The 20,660-nt window shown below is 46.2% G+C and overlaps 1 protein-coding gene across 1 annotated transcript in view; it reads right to left on the bottom strand.

Annotated features, from left to right (window-relative positions):
- Positions 1-20,660, bottom strand: part of NGEF (neuronal guanine nucleotide exchange factor) — a 130,844-nt gene that overhangs the window by 68,320 nt on the left and 41,864 nt on the right. The gene's annotated exons all lie outside the window — the stretch shown is intronic.

The raw sequence follows: 20,660 nt of genomic DNA, 5'->3' as shown, positions 1-20,660 counted from the left end.
TGTTCCCTAAAAATATATGCTGAAGTCCTAAGCCCTGGGACCCACGTTTGTGACTTGATTTGGAAAGAGGGTGTTTGTCGAAGTCATCAAGTTCAGATGTCATACTGGATTCTAGTGAGCCAGAATCCAATGGCTGGTGTCTTTATAAGAGGAGGGAAATTTGGACGCACAGATACGCACACAGAGAAAAGAGAATGCTATGTGAAGATATTGGCAGAGCTTGGGGTGAGGCATCTGCCAGCCAAGGAGTGCTGAGGGTGCCAGCCGCTGCCAGAAGCTGGAGAGAGGCGGGAGCAGCTTCTCTCCCCAGCTCTCAGAGGGAGTGTGGCCCTGATCATGTCTCACTTTGGCACTTCTGGTCTCTAGAACTGCAAGAGGGCAAATTTCTGTTGTCTAAAAGCCACCCAGAGTTATTCCAGAAGCCCTAGTGACCAAGACAGTAGACTTACTGTTAGTTATGGCACAGGTGGAGTCATTCTGAAATTGTTCTGGGTGCGTTTGTAGAATAGAGCAATGTCTCGCACATACTGATGTTGAGCACCTGGTTCTCACTGTTAGAAAAGACACTTGCACACGGATGCTCGCAGCAGCGCAGCTCACAAGTGCAAAAATGTGGAAACAACTCAAACGGCCATCAATCAGCTAGTGGATAAAGAAACTGCAATGTAGGTACATACAGGCAGACAGAGTTCATACTAGTCAGCCATACAAAGGAATGAACTAATGGCATTGGCAGCAATCTGGATGGGATTAGAGACTCTGCTTCTTCTTCTTTTTTTTTGAGAAGGAGTCTCGCTCTGTAGCCCAGGCTGGAGTGCAGTGGTGTGTTCTTGGCTCACTGCAACCTCCATCTCCCAGGTCCCAGTTCAAGCAATTCTCCTGCCTCAGCCAAGATTGGAGACTATTATTCCAAGTGAAGTAACTCAGGAATGGAAAACCAGACATCATATGTTCTCACTCACAAGTCGGAGCTAAGCGATGAGGAAGCAAGGCCTAAGAAGGACACAGCAGATTTGGGGGACTTAGGGGGAAGGACGGGGAGGGGATGAGGGATAACAGAGGGTGTACCTGTACCCAATTTGTAGTCTGTTATCCCTCATCCCTTTCCCATCCTTCCCCCTAAGTCCCCAAAATCACCTGCAGTGGGCGCTCAGGTGATAGGTGCACCAACATCTCACAAAGCACCGCGAAAGAACTTACTCATGTAACCAAACACCACCTGTTCCTCACTAAACTATGGAAATAAAAAAATTTTAAAAAGAAAAGAGAAAAGTGAGGCCAGGCAGGGTGGCTCACACCTGTAATTTCAGCACTTTGGGAGGCCAAGGCAGGCAGATCACGGGGTCAAGAGATCAAGACCATCCTGGCCAACATGGTGGAACCCCATCTCTACTAAAAATACAAAAATTAGCTGGGCATGGTGGCACACACCTGTAGTCCCAGCTACTTGAGAGGCTGAGGCAGTAGGATCGCTTGAACCCAGGAGGCAGAAGGTTACAGTGAGCTGAGATCCCTCCATTGCGCTCCAGCCTGGGCGACAGAACAAGACTCCATCTCAAAACAAACAAACAAACAAAAACAACAGCAACAACGAAAGAAAAAAAAAATAACAAAGCAACACCAACAAAATCAGGTTTAAGTGTAGTCAGATGTTCGGCATGAAACACTGAGGTTGGGATGTCACAGAGGCCAAGGGAAGCGACCTTTGCCAGTCACTGCCCAGCTTGGGAGCTCTGTGGACCAGGGCCTGCCTGAACATGAGCCCCACGAAGGCGGAGCTTCTGGTCCCTTTTGTTCACTGCTAAATCCCAGGTACCTAGAACAAAGCCTGGATCATAGTAGTCGCTCGGTAAGCATTTGTCATCTGACTCAATGAACTGCAAATAGCTCAGTGATATTAATAGACATCTTTGTCTGATTTCTGAGTATCTTCTTAGGATAGACTCTGGGCCAAAGATTAAGAATATTTTTACTGCTTTTCACATATGTTATGGAATTACAAAAGATTATACTGGTTTATACTCAACCAGTGTTTTTCTCTGCACTCTTTCTAGTACTCGGTGTTAGAAAAAAAAAAAAAATATATATATATATATATATATATATATACACTTAAAAATTTTTTTTCATTGAGACAGAGTCTGGCTCTGTTGCCAGGTGCCAGGCTAGAGTACAGTGGCGTGTTCTCAGCTCTCTGCAACCTCCGCTTCCCAGGTTCAAGCGATTCTCCTGCCTCAGCCTCCCGCATAGCTGGGACTACAGGCACGCGCCACCATGCCCAGCTAATTTTTGTATTTTTTAGAAGAGACAGGGTTTCACCATGTTGGCCAGGATGGTCTCGATCTGTTGCCCTCATGATCCACCCGCCCCAGCCTCCCAAAGTGCTGGGATTACAGGTGTGAGCCACCGCACCCAGCCGAAATATTTTTTAAAGTACCAGTTTGATGGATGAAAAATGATGTTGTTTTAGTTTACATTTCTTTCTTTACTAGTGAAGTTGATTTTTTTTTTGGTTCATTGTGTTTTTGTATTCTTCCTTTGTGAATGATCTCTTCATGAGTTTTGCTGGTTTTAAATTCAAGGATGTTCATGTTTCTCTAACTGATTTGTGAATACAGCACGTGGTGTTGTTGGTATGAGGATGTGTATATTTTTAACATGGGCCGCTTCATGGGAAAAGAACTTATTTCTAAAGGATATGTAGATCAAGGTATCAGTGATAGGCTGATAGGTGCTGAGTGTGGCAGTGGGGTCCCCCACCCCCAAATCCCAGCCACCCTTTGCCCCTGGACTGTGGGATGGGTGCTTGTGAATCTCTGTCACTCTCAACATCCCAGGAGACCAGGATCTGGGACAGAGGGGAGCCTCACATGACCTTTGGTCCAGCCCCTGCCTTCAGTCAGGCAAGACTCCAGTGTTCTGATTTGACAGAGAAGGCCACCAAGGGGCAAGGCCCCCTCTTGGTCCGGGCATGCCCCATTCCAGGTGCACGTGGGCTGGGTGGGAGTGAGGAAGCTCCTCAGGCCTGAGTAGTTGCTGTGACTTCAGGTCCCTTCCAGGAGGTCCCCTTACCACTGCCTGTCCCCCAACCCCTGTCTGAGAGTTTGATCGGAAACGCCCCCAAGCCAGACTTGCCTTGTCTGTCAGTTTGGTGTCTTTTTCACTAACATACGGTTGACTTCGCCACATGCTTCAGAAAAAAATCATGGAAGGGGGAACAGCTGACTAACGTACATTCACTGCCAACTGCTCAGTAATTTATTTATTCAATGCGTGGCTACTGAGCATCCAGTATCTCTAAGCGCTGACAGATGCAGGCTTCAGATGCAGTGGTGCCCGGCATGCAGCTGGCTGTTACTGACTTTATATAATCAGTGGGCCGTCTTAGAGGTGGACTAGCACGTTCTCCTTCAGCTTTTTGCTAGGAAAGGTGTGAAGACAGCCAGTGCCACTGTCTCATTTTGTGAGTGTGGCACTCACCAGAGCAACAACTCCAAGATAGGCAGACACCAGGACCATTCTGCCTGTAGCCTCTGTGGTGGTCATGAATTACCTCGATGTCCAGGGCTTTCCAGATGTGCATTGTCCTGGCACCTCCTGAGATCCCCTCTCCGTATCACAACCTCCCTCTGTAAAGCCAACTACCTGTCATTTGATGTTCTGCCTTGAACTTGGGTCCAGCCATCCCACTGATGCTACTGGCAGAACCTTAGCTCTCTCCCCAGTCCAAGGCACAACAGCCTTCTCTCGGCAGACACGTGAATTTGCAACCTGAGAAGACCTGAGTCCTGGCATAGTAATTAAACTTGGCCAAAATAGAGCATGCTATTATTCTACACTGCAGAGTTAAGGTCTTAATTTGGAGGTTTTACAATAGCATGACTGGCAGTGTCAGGCTACAGGGGCCAACAGCGCCAGTTACCCACATCAGAGACAGAAAGGGAATCAGGGTGGTTTCACGCTTCCTTTCAGGGCTTGGCTGCCCTTAGGAACCGCCAGGGTGCTGACAGCCACATCACTCGCACTATTCTGTCTCTGCAGCCTGAAATCCCTCCCCATTCCCTCTTTGCAAAGGAAATCCCAATATGTTGTTTCGGTGCAAAACCAGTCATCTTTCCCTTGGGTTCTTGTACTGCGTGAAGACTGACATGCTCAGTGGTACTGCTGTAGTCAATGTCACAGGGAATTTTGAATGGCAGGGTTTTTTGTTTTTTTTTTTTTAAATGGCATTTCTTAACATAAACCAGGAGTATGCTATTGAAATACAGCTCAGTGGAGACATTTCTGCCACATTTGAAGGGCAAAGGGAAAATACAAAATGATAAAGTCCAAGCACACAGCCCTAGGAGGGCCTGGTGGAGGCCAGGATAAAATGCAGATCATCAAAAGGCTAAATGATCTGTAAAGTCTCCAGGCTACCCTAGCAGGGCTCTGTTGGAGATGGGGTGAGGGTCACGTCTCAAGCAGAGATCTGGAATGTACGTGCCCTGCGTGGTGACTTGGGCACATCTTCACATATAAGCCCAGGTAATATCAACGGAACTGGGAATATGGATATACATTCCAAGGACAATATCTAAGAATCATATTGAAGCAAGAATTGTAGAGGAAATTCAGACTCCAACAGACATCTATTTACAGAGCGCCTACGTGGCCAGAGCCATTTTAAATGTTTTTCATGCATTCTTTCATTGATTTCTCCTGGCAACCTTGTAGAGTTAGAATAATACTTAGAACGTTCAGGAAGTTTTCGGCTCATCACCAATCACTTCATTTTCTTTTTTTCTTTTTTTTTTTCAGTCAGAGTCTCGCTCTCTTGCCCAGACTGGAGTGCAATGGCATGATCTGGGCATACTGCAACTTCCGCCTCCCAGGTTCAAGCGATTCTGCTGCTTCAGCCTCCAGAGTGGCTGGGACTGATTACAGGCGCCCGCCACCACGCCTGGGTACTTTTTGTATTTTTAGTAGAGACGGGGTTTCACCATGATGACCAGGCTGGTCTCGAACTCCTGACCTTGTGATCTGCCCACCTTGGCCTCCAAAGTGTTGGGATTATGGGCGTGAGGCATGGCACCCAGCCCACTTCATTTTCTTGAACACTGTCTTCTCTACCAGTAGATCTAAGTTCCAAGATTTCTGGAAGATGATCTACAAGAGCAGCAAGTGCCTTTTAATAGAGATATTGATTATCCTCACAGTGATTACTACATTTTTCTCATCTTAGATCTGTTAACTTCACATATCAATTTCTACACTGAAATTATATTATTTACTAAACAACATTTTGGGGGTATCTGTTTTTTTTTTTTTTTTTTTTTTTTTGAGATGGAGTTTCGCTCTTGTTACCCAGGCTGGAGTGCAATGGCGCGATCTCGGCTCACCGCAACCTCCGCCTCCTGGGTTCAGGCAATTCTCCTGCCTCAGCCTCCTGAGTAGCTGGGATTACAGGCACGAGCCACCATGCCCAGCTAATTTTTTGTATTTTTAGTAGAGACGGGGTTTCACCATGTTGACCAGGATGGTCTCAATCTCTCGACCTCGTGATCCACACGCCTCAGCCTCCCAAAGTGCTGGGATTACAGGCTTGAGCCACCGCGCCCAGCGGGGGTATCTGTTTTATGACTCTGCCATCTTCTTGCTGGAAAGTCTTAGAAACATAATCAATTGCCTTGAACAATCTACGTTTGTAAAGTGATCAGTGGGCAGGGCATCCCAGGACTTTGGAAGGACAAGGTGGGCAGATCACCTGAGGTCAGGAGTCCGAGACCAACCTGGCCAACATGGTGAAACCCCATCTCTACTAAAAAATACAAGAATTAGTTGGGCATGGTGACGGATGCCTGTAATCGCAGCTACTCAGGAGGCTGAGGCAGGAGAATCACTTGAACCCGGGAGGTGGAGGTTGCAGTGAACTGAGATCACACCATTGTACTCCAACAAGAATACAGACAAGAGTGAGACTCCATCTCGAAAACACACACACACACACACACACACACATACACAACAACGAAAAAAAAAAGTAAGCAGTGTATCTGCCTCTGGATATTGTTCAGATGGTTTAAATTTGAGACAGCTACTCCTACACAACCAACATGCTCAAAAAATCAAAATAATAAAGCCAGAAGGTAGTAGACATACATTTAAAAAAAAAAAAAGTTTAAGATACATTGTTGATGACACTAATAAACATTCCTTCCTGCTCTCAGGTGATCCATCCACCTCGGCCTCCCAAAGTGCTGGGATTAAGGGCGTGAGCCACCATACGCAGTGACACTGATATACATTCCTCTCTGAAAATTAGGAAATGGGGCCAGAATCCTCTGTATCTTGCCTGCCTGCCCAGGACCAGGGCTTTCTCCCAGAAAAGCAGTTCTGATGTTCCAGGATGTGTGCAGTTTCTTCCATGCAGCTCAGCTGAGGAGACTGGGGCCCGGGAGCATTTTCCAGGAGGAACGCAGAGGGACCACACAACTAAGGTCCAGGAATAGGCTCCTGAACGCCGGCTCTGGCACACTGGATCCTCCTGGGAAGCGGTGGCTAAATGTCTCCTTGAGCCACTAAATGCGAAATTTTTTTGACAGAAACCATCACTCAGGAAAGTGAAGGTGATTGATAAATATTTGTTAAATGAATGAACTCATAAATGAATGATACCTCAAGTTTACAGGGGTGAAATATTTGCCAAAAATAACCATTTTTGTTTTAGAGCCACTAACTATAAAATAATCCCTTCCTCCTCTTGCTGCGTGGGTAACAGAACTGACTGCTGAGGCTCAGGGCTGCCGCGTCAGGTGGCTCGGGCTGTGCACTGTCTGACTCCGGGGGTATCTTTTACACAGATGACACTATGAATGGAGCCCTCGAGAGCTGGGCCCTGGAATCACACCCTTGACTTAAAGGAGGGTACTTTATTCTATTCTCTCTGACAGGGGAGGTGGCTATCCAGGCCTCCATTCATCCGTTAACTGTCTTAGGCCCGGGGATATGACAGTGAATAAGACAGCAGTCCAGTCCTGGAGTTATTGTCTAATAGAAAAGATGGATAAATTGCCAGACAATTACATGTTAATATAGGTGAAGAGATATTGTAGGAGGCTGGGAGAGCTTAACAGAGGGGTTCCTAATGCCATCTGAGGCGGGAGACATGAAGGATGGATGGCAGGTCGAGGCAGAGTTTGCAGAAGTTGAGTGAGAACTGAAGGATGAACAGAAACTATCCAGGCCCAGTGTGGGTTGGGGAACAGCAGGTGCAAAGGTCCTGTGGTGAGAGCACTTTCCAACCACTGAGACTTAGTAACAGCTCACGAAAGCTAGGGGCTAATTGCCGTTCTCAGCACTTTACAGATACCAGGTTACTTTTTCTTCACGATAAACTTATTCATATTCTGACTCCCCAACTTAAGATGAGGAATACAGAGGTAGAGAAAGCCTAATGACCTACCTAGGGTCCAGCCTGGGAGTCTCCCTCCAGAGCTTGTGGTCTTTTTTTCTCTCCAAATATTGATTGTTTTTTACATTGTAAAAGAATACCACCAATTACAAGTACAGTACAAACAACTTTTCAGAAACTTCCTGAGCCATTGGCAGGTCAGCTGCTGACCTGACATCCCATTATCCCTTCAGTGTGTATTTTCTAAAACCAAGGACTAGTTTCTATATAACCAAGACACAGCCATCAAACCAGGACGTCAGCTTTGAAATATTATCACCAATTACCCTCAGACTCCGTTCGGCTTTTTGCTATTGTCTGCGATGATGTCCTTTAGAGTAAAAAGACCCAGTCCAGGATCGTCAGGGCAGCCAGCTGTTCAGCTCTTTGCTGTCCTTTAATTGGGAGCAGTTCTCAGTCTTTGCTTGTTTTTGCTGGTTTGTTTGTTTTTGAGACAGAATCCTGTTCTGTAGCCCAGGCTGGAGTGCAGTGGTGTGATCCCAGCTCACTGCAACCTCCACCTCCTGAGTTCAAGTGACTCTCCTGCCTCAGCTTCCTGAGAAGCTGGGATTACAAGCATATGCCACCACGTCTGGCTAATTTTTGTAGTTGTAGTAGAGACGGGGTTTCACCATGTTGGTCAGGCTAGTCCTGAACTGTTGACCTCAAGTGATCCTCCCGTCTTAGCCTCCCAAAGTGCTGAGATGACAGGCGTGAGCCACCAAGCAGAGACTTTGCATGTTTTTTGTGACTCTGACACTCATGAAGATTTCAGACCAACGTATTTTGTAGAACGTTTCTCCATTGGGACATCTCTGGTGTTTTCTTTTTTCTTTTTATTTTATGTTATATTATTTTTTTAAAGACAGGGTTTCACCGTGTTGGTCAGGCTGGTCGTGAACTCCTGACCTCAGGTGATCCGCCCGCCTTGGCCTCCAAAGTGCTTGGATTACAAGCCCGGCCTTGTGTTTTCTAATATTAGATTAAGCGTTTGCATCTGGGGCTGGTTACCTGGTTAGCATAGTGTGTTTGTGAGTTTTGCAGAAACGAAACTGCTGTACGTGCCCTTCCTCCGTCGCCCCGAACACGGCTGCAGCTTAGCCTGCACTCGCTCCTGCTGGGTCCTGTCCACGTGTCTGCTGGCTTTAGACGCAGCTCCTCTCCTTGTAAATATGAGGTAACTGAGACTTGGGGAGAGCGAAGATTTATTTACCCAAGGCCACATGCTGCTCTGAGGAGGAACCAGGGCTCAGCCACTCTGAGTGGTTGCCCCTGAGGGGACCTGGCTGGGCCCTGCTAAGGTCAGAACAAGTGGGGTTTTGAGAGAATTTGAGAGAAACAAGCTTGTGGGTCTATCAGTCCCGGCTTCTACCACCTCCCCAGAGCCAGCCCATAAGGTAAACATCTTAAGAATTCAAAAGAATTAGAAAAAGATTTGGCTGCAATGTAAGATTGTGACTAATAGAAGAAACAGTAACTAGCATTATCCATAAAGGATTGATAGAACCAATAAAACGGTAGTTTAAGAATCAGAATTAGTCTGGGTGTGGTGGCTCATACCACTAATCCCAGCACTTTGGGAGGCTGAGACGGGTGGATCACCTGAGGTCAGGAATTCGAGACCAGCCTGGTCAACATGGCGAAACCCCGTCTCTACTAAAAATACAAAAATGAGCTGGGTGTGATGGTGGACGCCTGTAATCCCAACTACTTGGGAGGCTGAGGCAGGAGAATCGCTCAAACCCAGGAGGTGAAGGTTGCAGTGAGCTGAGATCGTGCCACTGCACTCCAGCCTGGGCGACAGAATGAGACTCCATCTCAAAGAAAAACAAAACAAAAACAAAGAGAACCAGAATTAGGTTACTGAAAAGTTACAATTATAAACAGTTAAGTAAACAGAATAAAAGAGGATATGAAGGACTATACAGTTAAAAAGAAATAGGAAGGAAAACAATTAAAGACCAACCCCACCCCAGAAGCTTAGGAATTTTAATAGGAAGATAAAACAGAATTAAGGGGGGAAAAAGATTTGGCATCAAGAATTCAAGCCAAATGCACTGAATTTTAATAATGGTGATTATGATAAAGCTAACGCACAAAGGGAGAACATTTAAACGGTGATTAAAATAGAAATTAAAAAGGAAGGTAAAGGGCAAAGTAAGGAAGATTGAAAATTAAAAGAATAATAAGATAAACTAGAATAACCAAAATCAGGCTAAATGGGGAGTTTAACAAGAGAGATTTCAGACTAAAGATGTAATTACAAGTAGAGAAAATCCATGCTTCAAGTTCAGGCCCCTAAAGCCTGCTGTTGCTATTATTATTATTATTACTAATTATTATTCTTTTGAGACGGCGTCTCACTCTGTCGCCCAGGCTGGGGTGCAGTGGTGCAATCTCGGCTCACTGCAACCTCTGCCTCCTGGGTTCAAAAGATTCTCCTGCCTCAGCCTCCCGAGTAGCTGGGACTACAGGCACCTGCCACCACGCCAGGCTAATTTTTGTATTTTTTGTGGAGATGGAGTTTCACCATGTTAGCAAGGCTGGTCTTGAACTCCTGACCTTAGTTGATCTGCCTGCCTCGGCCTCCCAAAGTGCTGGGATAATAGGTGTGAGCCACTCTGCCTGGCCCAATTATTATTAACATGAATGTTAAATGTGAAAGTAGTCACAAGTCCCAGGGACTGTCCATATGATCCCATAAGATCTGAGTCACTTGCAAGTTCCTGCACCTGTCTGGTCACCTCTGGGTGTGGGCCTCTGCCCAGCAGGGGAGGGACAGCTGGGACTGTGTCCTTGTCCAGTGTCACACCGAGAGCCACCTGCCCTGCAGCCCAGTCACCAAGACCAGTGGAGAGTTGAAGATATGCCCCTTCAACTTCTCGAAGGGGAAAAACATTTAGAGCTGCTGAAAATAAGATCGAGCTGTCAAAAGTATATGAAATTAGCTGCATAAACTGTGAAACATAAGTCACAGTTACGTTTGTTCTGAGACAGTGTAAAAATAGAAGCAGTTTCACAGCTAGAAAATCCAGACCTCTCTTCAGTCACCGTGTCCAAGTGGCCTGAGATCCTTCCGATGCTCTAGTGTCCTTTGTTTATGCTCTGCAGAACTACCAGGCCAGTGCTGCGGCCTCAGCTAGCACCCAAGCGAGGGATGCCAGAGAGGAAATTAATTTATGATGCTCCATTTGTATCTTTATTGCTGAGGGCACTTGGTCTCCTGTATTACCAGGGGTGGTGGAAACATGGATTATCACCAAAAGGCAGCCAGGCAGGCAAACCCCTCCGAGTTAGAGGAGGGTATTTCTGCCAGAGCTGCACGGAGTGTTCATCTATTCTGGTGACATTGTGACCTCTTTGCAAGAGCCTTGGTCTGCACAGTCCCAGGATTTTTCTGGACCAGTCTGCACATGTGTGTCTTCGAGAGGTCAGCAGTCGAGCTACATCTCAGCCTCTGCCCGGGAGTCTGCATGCATGCATTCATCAATCATTTGCAAGTACTGAGACCCTCTGACGGGTTGCACTGTGCCAATTGCTCAGGAAGGAACAAAACTTGGCATGGTCCTACCTTTGAGGAGCTTGTAGTCAATGCCACCTGGGCCACCGTGGTCAGTAGTAAGAGCTGACGATTCTGCCAACCTCCCAGAAAAGGAAATCAGAACTGGGTGGGTAAGACTGGTCTTTACACTCAAGCTCTTGTATTTTAAAAAACAAGCTTAAAAAAAAAATTTAATAAAAATTTAAGTTTTCATTATGGAAAATTTCAAACATATACTGAAGTAGACAGAGAAGTGTAATGAATTCCCCCAATACTCAGCCCCCAGCTTCAAGAGTTCTCATCTCATGGGCATTCTTTCATCTCCACTCCCGCCCACTCCTTCCCCTGGATTATTTTTGAAGCAAATCTCAGACATCATATTACTTCATCCAAAATATTTCAGACTGTATTTCTAAAAGATATGGAGAGTTAAATAGAGGTGAAAAATAACTACAATAGCATTAGCAGGCCTAAAGAGATTACCGATAATTTCTTCACATGATCAAATATTGGCTCAAACACCCCTCCTCACAATGTGTGTGAAAAGTGATTCAGATACGGTCTGTATAATGCAATCGGTTGATATTTCTTCAATCTCTTGTTTTTCTTGTTTTTTTTCCTTGAGAAATTGGGGCATTCATCCTGTGTGGATTTTATGATTGTGCCTGCATGGTGTTGTTTAACCTGTTCCTCTCTCTCCCGTGCTTCCTGTCAATCCCTAGTCAGATCTGGAGGCTTGATTAGAGTCAGGCTGCGTTTCTTTAGCTCCTGTATTACTCAGTGTGTGTCCCTTGGTATAGACACTCACAGTAACAACCCAAGCTAGCTCCCAAAAAAACCTGACCAACTGCCCCAGGCTTACTGAATGTGCCACTTGTACATGTTCATAGAAATACACACAAGGACTAGTATGGACGCTGGACCTTGCTCAGCATCAGCACTCAAAGACTCACCATGCCCTGCATGAGCTGTTGGTGGCAATGGATGATTCCACAGCAATGGCCATTTTTTAGGTGAATCCATACATGATAGTCACAATGTTTAACAACCAGGTATGGCACCAACCAGCTAGAACAGAGCTGTTAACACTTACTGGGGCTGTCCCGGGCTGTCCCTGCTGAGTGCTGGCTTTGGAGGTGACTCCTGTGTTTAATGCAGCCTGACCATTCTTGGAGCAATGCGTTCCTGCGATTCCCTCAGGCCATTGCCCGGAAAAGAGGAAAGCCGGTGGGCTAATGTTTCCACAAGGCTGATGCATGCTTAGTTTATGCAGAAAAATTGCCCCACGTATTTTAGATGTAGCTTAATTTGGTATACTAAATATCAACTTATAAAAGCACATGTCAGAGTTCTTTTCTTATACATATATTTAGCAATGTGGCACTTTTGTGACATGAAATGATTTCTGAGACTAGAATCCTGACTTGTGACCTTGAACCTGTATGAATAAGGTCCCAGTACAACATCTGAACTTGAGAGGACCCCAAGGGACTGATTCAGTGATGTATTGGGGGTTTGCCTCCTGTGGGTAGATTAATAGGAACACCCTCCTTCTCACGGCTGTGATTTCCCTGGCCATACCTCACAGGCAACCTGGAAAGGGGAGGTCATGGGTGTGGAGTCAGAGCCCCTGGGTTCATGGTCTGGCTGTGTCACTAGGTAGCTGTGCAGCCTTAGGCTGGGCACCAAATGGTGTTGAGTCTAGGCCTGGAGCAGTGGCTCATGCCTATAATCCCAGCACTTTGGGAGGCAGAGGTGAGTGGATCACCTCAGGTTGGCAGTTCGAGACCAGCCTGGCTACCATGGTGAAGCCCCGTCTTTACTAAAAACACAAAATTAGCTGGGTGTGGTGCCACATGCCTGGCTGTAATCCCAGCTCCTTGGGAGGCTGAAGCAGGAGAATCCCTTGGATCTGGGAGGCAGAGGTTGCGGTGAGCTGAGATCACACCATTTCACTCCAACCTGGGCAACAAGAGCGAAAGTTCATCTCAAAAAACAACATGTGGGGATAATGGTGAGAGAATGTAATAAGACAGTGAGTGTAAAGGCGCTTGCCGTATGTACGTCGGCTGCCCGTGCCCCTTTTTACAGAACGTCTTTCTACAGTGATTATGCTCCCTCCGGCCATGCTGCCCAGCTCACCATGACTCACTGCTGGTTGGTACTGAAGAGGACTTACCATGAAGCCTTGGATGAACTGAGAATGGGCGCTGATTACCAAGAAGAACACCCCACATCCCACGGCAGCACACACTAACTTGTAAACTGAAGCACTGGTTCTTGGGTCCATTCCGGGCTTCTGAAGGCTCTAAGTCTTTAATCTACTGCCTCTCGTCCCTACTGTTCTTACCTCCATTCTCTGCTGCTTACCTCACCCAAGCCCCTTTCGGCATTCTTTCGCATGTGAGACCCAACTGTAACTACTCTGTATATGTTTGGGCTTGCCTGGCTCACCTTCACATATTTAAAAATTCTCCCAAGCAGATCTCCCACTGATGAGGTGGGAATGGCCCCATTAATCTTGCCCCCTGCCCTTTTAGCTGTTTGACCCAGAGATAAACACCTGACCCAAGGATGGTCAACGAGATTATTTCCCTTAGAAATTCCTTTTTTCTAAGAGACACAAAAAAAGCGTCCCGGTGGGCTTTGTGGCCAGCTGAGATGAAAGGTCACTGTGGCAATGGCTGCCATTCGTGTCAAGTGCAAGCTGAAAAGCAGAGAAGCGGGACAATTGAGCACTCCTCCGAGAGAAACAGGGAGGAGTGAGCCTCATGGCCCATGAGAAAAGGATAAAGGGCCTGTAGTTTCTGATGGCTTCTTCATTCTCGTAAAGGTGGAAAGATGGGCTTCATCCCTTCTACCTGGAGTCTCTGGAATTCCAGCATCTTTACAATATTCCTCTTTCACTTGAGCAAATTTGAATAGGCTTTGATCTTTGTCATCAAAGCAGCCTTGGCCAGGAAATAAGACAAGGATGCCTACTTTCACCACTTCTATTCGGCATTATGGTTGAAGTCCTTGCCAATGCAATAAGCCAAGAGAAACACATAGAAGGCGTGACGATTGAAAAGAAAGAAATAAGGCTGGGCGCAGCCTTAATTATAGCCTTAATTACAGCTCATGCCTGTAATCCCAGCACTTTGGGAGGCTGAGGTGGGTGGATCACTTGAGGTCAGGAGTTCAAGACCAGCCTGGTCAACATGGTGAAACCCTGTCTCTACTAAAAATACAATAGCAACAACAAGAACAACAAAAATTAGTCAGGTGTGGTGGTGGGCACCTATAATCCCAGCTACTTGGGAGGCTGAGGAGGGAGAATCACTTGAACCCGGGAGGGTTGCAGTGAGCAGAGATGGCACCACAGCACCCCAGCCTGGGTAATAGAGTGAGACTCCATCTCAAAAAGAATGAATAAGTGAATTTATTAAGATCACAGGATACTAAGTGAAAAATTAATTTTATTTTTACATGCAAAAATTAATTTTATTTTTACATACTACCAAAAAATGACTGAAAAATGAAATTAGAAAACACTGGCATTTAAAATAAGATAAAAAACATGAAATACCTAGGAACAAATTTATTTAAAAGATGTGTAAAACCTTTACATTAAAAACTACAAATCATCGCTAGATTAATTTTATTTTATTTTATTTTATTTTATTTTATTTTATTTATTTATTTATTTTTTTTGAGACGGAGTTTCACTTGTTACCCAGGCTGGAGTGCAATGGCGCGATCTCGGCTCACCACAACCTCCGCCTCCTGGGTTCAGGCAATTCTCCTGCCTCAGCCTCCTGAGTAGCTGGGATTACAGCCATGCGCCACCATGCCCAGCTAATTTTTTTGGATTTTTTAGTAGAGACGGGGTTTCACCATGTTGACCAGGATGGTCTCGATCTCTTGACCTCGTGATCCACCCGCCTCGGCCTCCCAAAGTGCTGGGATTACAGGCTTGAGCCACCGCGCCCAGCGATTAATTTTAAAAATATCTAAATAAATGAAAGATTAGGACATGTTCATAGTTTGAACAATTTGAGTTGCCAAGATTTAGGTGTCAATGATCCCGTAATTTAAAAAAAAATTGACAAAAATTTTATATATTGCATACAATATGTTGTTTTGAAATATATATACCTTGCGGAATGACTAAATCAAGCTGGTTAACATATGGATTAAACCCGACATTTCTCTGTAGAGACAATGAAATTTCAACTGAAATTCTAGCAGACTTTTTTTGGTAGACATTGACAAACTGATTCCAAAATTTGTATGGAAATGCAAAAGATTTGAAATAGTCAGGACTATATTTAAAAAGAACAAAGTAGGAGGGCTTACAATACCAGATTTTAAGATTAAGCATAAAGCAACAGTATTTAAGACCCTGTGGTAGTGGCATAAATATAGACAATTAGATCAATGAAACAGAATAAAAGTTCAGAAATACACCCATGTGTCTGCAGTCATTAGACTTTTGAAAAAAAGTAGCAATGCGATTCATTGAGGGAACAGAAGGCTTTCTCAATAAACAGTGCTAGAGCAACTAGAGATCTCTATGGACTACAGACCCAAATGTGAAAGTGAAGAGTCTAAAACTTCTGTAAGAAAACGTAGCAGAGTATCTTTATGACTTTGAGATAGTCAAGTATTTCTTAAGATAGAAAAGGACAAACAAAAAAATTACTTAGTCTTCATCAAAATTAAAAACTTCTGCTCACTGAAAGATGAGAAACTTGGCCAGGTGTGGGGGCTCACGTCTGTAATTCCAGCACTTTGGGAGGTCGAGGCACTCAGATCACTTGAGGTCAGGAGTTCGAGACCAGCGTGACCAATATGGTGAAACAACCATCCCTACTAAAAATACGAAAATTAGCCAAGTGTAGTGATGGCCGCCTATAATCCCAGCTGCTTGGGAGGCAGGAGAATCACTTGAACCTGGGAGACGGAAGTTGCAGTGAGCTGAGATTGCGCCACTGCACTCTGGCCTGGGCAACAGAATGAGACTGTCTCAAAAAAAAAAAAAAAAAAAAAAAAAAAAAAAAAAAAAAAAAAAAAAGAACAATCTGGTACACATATATTGATGAATTTCAAAAATATTACCTTGAGCAATGGAAGTCAGACACCGTAGAGTACACACTGTGTGATCCCATTTATATGAAGTTCAAGAACAAGTCTGATGGTGGTAGAATTTAGAAGATGGTTATGTCTGAGGGTTGGATATTGACTTGAAAAAGGGCCCTGAGGGGCCCTCTTGGGGCAATGGAAATGTTCTCTATCTTGGTCCAGTTGATGGTTAAGGAGGTGTAGTACTTGTGTAAAAGCGCATCAAGCTGTAGACCCAAGATCTGAACATTTTATTGTAATGTAAAATGACCTTCGATAAAGCATGACTTAAATCACCTTTATGAAAACACTAACGACACCGACAATTACGGAAAAAACCCAGGGAGATAAAATATTTGGGGCTTTTCCGAACTAAATGCTGTAGCCTCTCTTTAATTGTTACCAGTCTTTGTGCCACGTAGGGGTTTTTATTGTTGCTGTTGCTGTTGGTGTTTTTCCTCTGCTAAATTTAGATCACGAAACCTGCCTTTCTATGCACAAATCAGGCTTGGAGACAGAGAATGATTGCCCTGTAGGAGAGCAAAAGGGACTTCAACAGGAATGCATAAAAACATTGGGAAGGTGACTGGAAACTGAACAAGAGACACTCAGAATCAGCCGCAACACTTTGCATGACGGACCCGTTATAAGAAGACAGTAACACAGGGATGTGGGCAAGAGCAGGGATTCAGTTCTGCGAGTGACAGACCTGACTCGGAACACTGTGGGACAAGTCAAACTGGGAGCAAACAAGACAGAGAATGAGTGAGGACCCCAGGTGTCTCATAGCAGACAAGTGGAGATGGCAGGGCTCATCCATGGTCCATGCAGCCCAGGAGAAATACATATTTCGGACTTTACCTTTAAAAGCAATAACTCAAAGCCCTTGGAACCTGACAGCCCATCCGAGGCTTTTGTCTAGAAAATGTCCCCACAGCAGGTGCATGATGACTTGCTTCACCATGGAGATCCAGCTCAGAGAATGTAGTAGCAACACGTGGCACAGTGGAGCTGGCGGTTCCTGCTTTAGAGGCAGTCGACATCAAGGTGCTTGCCAGAATCACTATGCTCACTAAGCCACAAGACAGGTTCGTGGGTAAGCTGGACTTGGTGGGGTACAAACAGGAAGGCGCTCACTTCTTCCTCCAGATTCCCCACTTCGGCCAGCTCTGCAGGTTGGCACCACCTGCCTGGGCCTTGTATGAAACCTCGGGCAGGACACGAGCAAAGCTTGGCCAGCCATTTGCAAGTTATGACCAAATGGTCTCTTTTGCTGGGTATTAAAGAGAGTAGCCCAAAGCGATCTTCTGCTTCTCCTTCTCCAGGTACAGACCCTACCACAGCCAAAGCCCCTACCTCTTGCTCCGTCTTCTCCCCACCCCCCAGCTGCTGTTTGGGCTCCTTAGAGATACCTCCCGGGAGGTCTCTGACTTCAATTCCTTGGCATGTGCAGAGCTCTTAGGCCGGGACTCCAGCAGAAAGTGCTCTTGTGTAGACTCCTTTTCAAATCAATCAACACAGGCTGTCTTCCTCGAGACCCACAGCTGGCTCTGAGAAGCCACACGCCTCTGCCTTGCCTTTGGTATAGATGCTTCCCCTGTCCCTGCTCGGCCCTGGCCCTCCTCCCCTTGCAGGCTGCTTCAGCCAGCTCAGCTCTAGATGCTTTCAAGTGTGAGCCAGGGTCCTGTCCCCCAGATTCCAGAGATTTCCAAGTGGATTCCTTGAAGGCCTCCTCAATTGACTTAAGGGGAAAGGATCCCATGGGGAAAGGTAGGAAACTCACAGCGCCCTGACAACTCCCCACAAACGAAACCCAGTAACCAGACCCGTCACTCTCCCTTTCATCTAGTGTTAAAATGCGGATGTATTTGTGTTAAGGCGTTTTTATATACCAATTGGCTGGTAGCCGCTGCCCTGACGCCTCTTCTCTCCCCACTCCCAGGGCCCCTTCTCGGCCCCTTGGACTCTTGCTCTGGCCTTGGGTCCTGGTTGTCAGTTACTTTTACTCTCAGTCCTTTTGATACCCTCCAAGGCTGGGGAACGAAGGTGGCTTCGCTGTCTCTGCTATGTCCCGGGTCGGTGGTCAGATGTTTACAGCGTTGTTCTTGGCTCTTGGGGCTTAAGCCACATCAGAGACAGCAGGAAACGACTGCCCATTGGTATAGTTTGTGTTTCTGTCCCCACCCAAATCCCATGTTGATATGTAATCCCCAGTGCTTGAGGCGGGGCCTGGTGGGAAGTGTTTGGATCAGGGGGCGGATCCCTCATGTCTTTGTGCTGTCTTCGTGATAGTGAGTTCTCACCAGATCTGGGGGTTTAAAAGTGGGTGGCACCTCTCACCCTACTCCCTTGCTCCTGTCACATGAGACACCTGCCCTCCTTTTGCCTTCCACCACGATTGGAAGCTTCCTGCGGCCTTCCCAGAAGCAGATGTTACCATATTTCCTGTATAGCCTGCAGAGCTGTGAGCCAATCAAACCTCTTTTCTTTATTATTATTGTTATTTTGAGATGGAGTTTCGCTCTCGTTACCCAGGCTGGAGTGCAATGGCGTGATCTCGGCTCACCGCAACCGCCGCCTCCTGGGTTCAGGCAATTCTCCTGCCTCAGCCTCCTGAGTAGCTGGGATTATAGGCACGTGTCACCATGCCCAGCTAATTTTTTGTATTTTTAGTAGAGATGGGGTTTCACCATGTTGACCAGGATGGTCTCGATCTCTCGACCTCGTGATCCACCCGCCTCAGCCTCCCAAAGTGCTGGGATTACAGGCTTGAGCCACCGCGCCAGGCTTTCTTTATTATTATTATTATTTTTGAGACAGAGTCTCACTCTGTCACTCAGGCTGGAGTGCAGTGGAATGATCTCAGCTCACTGAAACCTCTGCCTCCTGGATTCAAGCAATTCTCGTGCCTCAGCCTCCCAAGTAGCTGTTTTTACAAGCATGTTCTACCATGTCTGGCTAATTGTTGTATTTTTAGTAGAGACGGGGTTTTGCCATATTGGCCAGGCTGGTCTCGAATTCTTGACCTCATGCAATCATCCCACCTCTTCCTCTCCAAATGCAAACCTCTTTTCTTAGAAATTACCCAGCTTCACGTATTTCTTTATAGCAATGCAAGAACAGCCTAATACACTCAGAATATCCAATTACATGCAAGTAAAATGGGTGTGTGTGTGTGTGTGTGTGTCCAAGGATTAATGGGCAAAGCAACCCCAGGAAGGAAATGATGCCTCCCCACCTTGTCTTGGAATTCTGGTGAGCTGCCTGGTTTCCAGTTCCCCAGTGCAGATATAGGGATATGGTTTCGCTGTAGCCATCCAAGGATTCGCAGAGATTGTGAAACTTCTAGGAATTCAGCTTAAAGGAATAACGAGGGCTGGCCATTAGGTTTTGCCACAGTGATACTTATCATAGTGTGACTTACAAAACAGCAAAAATTTGAAAATGCCTTGGGTCAGAGCTTGCCTGTGCCTCCCGTTTATCCGCTCTCCCCTTCTTCCTCATTGATGGAACCCGTTTACTGAGGGCAGAAACAGATCTGGCTTTTTTTTTTTTTTTTTTTTTTTTTTCTGAGATGAAGTTTTGATCTTGTTGCCCAGGCTGGAGTGCAATGGCGCGATCTCGGCTCACTGCAACCTCCACCTCCCAGGTTCAAGCAATTCTCTGGCCTCAGCGTCCCGAGTAGCTGGGATTATAGGCACGCACCACCACACCTGGCTAATTTTGTATTTTTAGTAGAGATGGAGCTTCTCCATGTTGCTCAGGCTGGTCTCAAACTCCCAACCTCAAGTGATCTGCCTGTCTCGCCTCCCAAAGTGCTGGGATTACAGGCATGAGCCACCGTGCTCGGCCCAGTCCTGGCTTTTATTTTATTTGTTGAGACGGAGTCTCACTCTGTCCCCCAGGCTGGAGTGCAGTGGTAATCTCGGCTTACTGCAACCTCCACCTTCTAGATTCAAGGAATTCTCCTGCCTTAGCCTCTCAAGTAGCTGGGATTACAGGTATGTGCCACCACACCCAGCTAATTTGTTTTTTTTTTTAGTAGAGGTGGGGTTTCACCCTGTTGGATAGGCTAGTCTTGAACTCCTGACCCCAAGTGATCCACCTGTCTCAGCCTTCCAAAGTGCTGGATTATAGGCATAAGCCACCGCACCCGGCCCAGACCTGGCTTTTAAATGACACACCCATTTCCCCGGCCTCCGTTGCTGGTGGAGGTGGCCATGTGATCCAGTTTTGGCCAATAAGATATCAGCAGCAATGGCTGGGTGGGCTTCGGGCAGTCTCCTTAAGAGCAGGGCAGACCTGGCTGCTGCTGTGCCCTGACCCTGCTGGCTTTTCTCTTTCCCTCCACCTGAACGGTGGCTGTGATGGCTGGAGCTCTGGCAGTCTCCTTGACAGATGACAGATTAGAAAGCTAGAAGGAGCCTGGATCCATGCAGGCATGAAGGAGCTGCAGTCGTGACCCCCCAGGTTTCTCTCACACAAGAGCCAAATAGATCTCTGCCCTGTTAAACTGTGCTATTCTTTAAAATAAGCAGCTGAATTCAGTACTGACTGATACAATACCCCAAACCCAACAATAGG

The sequence above is a fragment of the Saimiri boliviensis genome, chromosome 5 (assembly GCF_048565385.1).
Source record: "Saimiri boliviensis isolate mSaiBol1 chromosome 5, mSaiBol1.pri, whole genome shotgun sequence".
NCBI lineage: Eukaryota > Metazoa > Chordata > Mammalia > Primates > Cebidae > Saimiri > Saimiri boliviensis.
Note: the sequence above shows the minus strand (reverse complement) of the source record. Positions and strands in the feature narration are given on the sequence as shown.